The sequence below is a fragment of the Penaeus chinensis genome, chromosome 1, assembly GCF_019202785.1.
Source record: "Penaeus chinensis breed Huanghai No. 1 chromosome 1, ASM1920278v2, whole genome shotgun sequence".
Classification (NCBI taxonomy): Eukaryota; Metazoa; Arthropoda; class Malacostraca; order Decapoda; family Penaeidae; genus Penaeus; species Penaeus chinensis.
Window position 1 is genome coordinate 35,978,109 of NC_061819.1, and position 2,823 is coordinate 35,980,931.

Below are 2,823 nucleotides of genomic sequence, written 5' to 3' on the forward strand. Positions count from 1 at the left end.
AGTATTTGTTATTTGCAAAATATTTAATGAAGTAACGCATAAAACAATCTTTTACAGTGATGAATGTCACAATTTCTGAAAGGAACGCGAGTAACAATTTTATTTTTCAAGTAACGTAAATAATAATCTCTAACGTAACGTAAATGAAAATCTCTGAAGCAACAAAACTGACATATTTGAAACAACATTGATTAAATAAATAAATAAGTAAATAATCTCTAGGAGTAACGCAAATAACAATTTTATTACTAACACGCAAAGTAAGAAATTATAAAGTCACTGTCTCATTACTAACGAGTAAAAATCCTCCGTAAGTAAATAGTCTCTAACATTTACACAAATAATAATTATATTACTAACACGCATATAAGAATCACCGACGTAACGTAAGTAAGTAAGTCTCTGAAGCGACGTAAGTAAAAACCCCGAGGCAATGCAAATAACAATTTCATTACTAACACGCAAGTCAAATCCTGCGAAATTGAACAAATAAAATTCTCCGACGTAACGTAAGTAACAGTCTTCTGAAACGACGTAAGTATGTAACGCAAGTCTCATTACTAACACGCAAGTAAAAATCTTAATTTTAACGTAACCTCTGAGAGTAACACGAATAACAATTCTATTACCAACACGCAAGAAAAAATCTCCGACGAAATGTAAGTAACAGTCTCCGAAACGACGTAAGTAAGTAACAGTCTCTGAAATGACGTAAGTAGGGAACAGTCTCTGAAACGACGTAAGTAAGTAACAGTCTCTGAAATGACGTAAGTAGGGAACAGTCTCTGAAACGACGTAAGTGAGTAACGTAAGTCACAGTCTCATTACTAACGCGCTCTGCCCGTAGCTGGATGGGAGTGCTAACCGCCTCTCTCTCTCGCCGCCTCTGTCCACCCAACCCGCGCTACTGAGGAACTGCCCACCGCACGCAAGGAAAACCCACCTGCCCACCTCCGCTGCCTTATCCGAGGGCCCCCCTTTCCCTCCTCCCCTCCCCTCCCCCCTCCCCCTCTTACCCTCCCTTCGCCCCCTCCCCTATCTCTCTTCCCATATCTTTGCATGGAATTTTTGTCTGTTTGTGTTTGATTTTGTGTTTGTTGTGTGTGTGTGTGTGTGTTTGTGTGCTTGTGTGTGTGTATCTGTTTGTGTTTATGTGTGTGTGTGTGTGTGTGTGTGTTTGTCTGTTTGTCTGTCTGAGGGTAATCTCTCTCTTTCTCTCTATCTCTCTTTCTCTCTCACTCTCTCTCTCTCTCTCTATCTCTCTCTCTCTCTCTCTCTCTCTCTCTCTCTCTTTCTCTCTCTTTCTCTCTCTCTCTCTCTATCCATATATCTATCTCTATCTATCTATCTCCCTATCTATTTCTATCCCTCTCTTTCTCTCCTTTTCTCTTTTCCTCCATCTTCCTGTCCTCCCACCTCCCTTCAGTTCCCCCTTCCCTTCCCCTTTTCCCCTCATCCCTTTCCCCTCACCCTCTTCCCCTCACCCTCTTCCCCTCACCCTCTTCCCCTCACCCCCTTCCCCTCACCCTCTTCCCCTCACCCCCTTCCCCTCACCCCCTTCCCCTCACCCTCTTCCCCTCACCCCCTTCCCCTCACCCCCTTCCCCTCACCCCCTTCCCCTCACCCTCTTCCCCTCACCCCCTTCCCCTCAACCCCTTCCGTTGCCCACTTTATCAACAGGATTGGCTCTCCGACACAGGGGAGGGGGGGGGGTAAAATGAGAGAGGGGAGAGGGGGGAGAAGGGCGTGGAAGGGGGAGAAAAGGAGAGAGGGGAGAGGGGGAGGAGTGAGATAAACGGGGAGGGGGCAGAGAAGGAAAGGAGAGAGAGAGAGAAAAGAGAGAGAGAGAGAGAGAGAGAGAGAGAGAGAGAGAGAGAGAGAGAGAGAGAGAGAGTCAGTGAATAAAGAGAGAGAGAGAGAGTCAGTGAATAAAGAGAGAGAGAGAGAGAGAGAGAGAGAGTCAGTGAATAGAGAGAGAGAGTCAGTGAAGAGAGAGAGAGAGTCAGTGAAGAGAGAGAGAGAGTCAGTGAAGAGAGAGAGAGAGAGAGAGAGAGAGAGAGAGAGAGAGAGAGAGAGAAAGAGAGACAGAGAGACAGAGAAGGGAAGAAGGGTGAGGAAGGGGGAGAAAAGAAGAGGGGAGAAGGGGGGGGGGGGGTAGGCGGGATATGGGCAAAGGGAACAGGCGTCGGAAAAGGATGTGTTGTAGAGGCAAGGCTTGACGTTGTTATTATAGAGCGAATGGCGGGTGTCCGGTCGCCGCCGCCAGGCCGCTGCGAAAATGTGGGTATCTGCAATTATCTATTGTCCGTGTGTGTATCTCTATCTATCTATATGTCTATCTGTATGTATATATGTGTATATGTGTATATGTGTGTGTAAATATATATATATATATATATATATATATATATATATATATATATGTTTGTGTGTTTGTGTGTGTGTGTGTGTGTGTGTGCGTGCGTGCGTGCGTGTGTGCGTGCGTGCGTGTGTGTATATGTGTATGTGTGTGTGAATAAAAGTATGCATGTTATAATTGCTACTGTCATAGCTATTAGTATCACTGTTTTTTATGATATTTCCTTTTTTTCATCGATGGTTATTATCACCACTACCGTCATCATTCTTAATTAATTCCCCATCATCGTCATGATAATTTAACAAACGGACAGAAAACATAATTCACTACCAATAATGCAGAATTTTTTACCCGTCATAATTCCCGACACGACGTTTCACATACTTCACTTAAAATTATATTACTTCTCATATCATTAACACTTATACCAACCACCAACGAATATATTACCAAGAACACATAAT

At 43.7% G+C, this 2,823-nt stretch overlaps 1 long non-coding RNA gene across 1 annotated transcript in view; it reads right to left on the reverse strand.

Moving 5' to 3' along the window:
* The window catches only part of LOC125028599, a 4,953-nt gene extending 4,034 nt beyond the window's left edge, over nucleotides 1-919 (reverse strand). The window contains exon 1 of the long non-coding RNA XR_007115121.1: nucleotides 833-919. This is a non-coding gene — a long non-coding RNA (uncharacterized LOC125028599). The remainder of the gene's footprint in view (nucleotides 1-832) is intronic.
* Nucleotides 920-2,823: the final 1,904 nt, after the last annotated feature.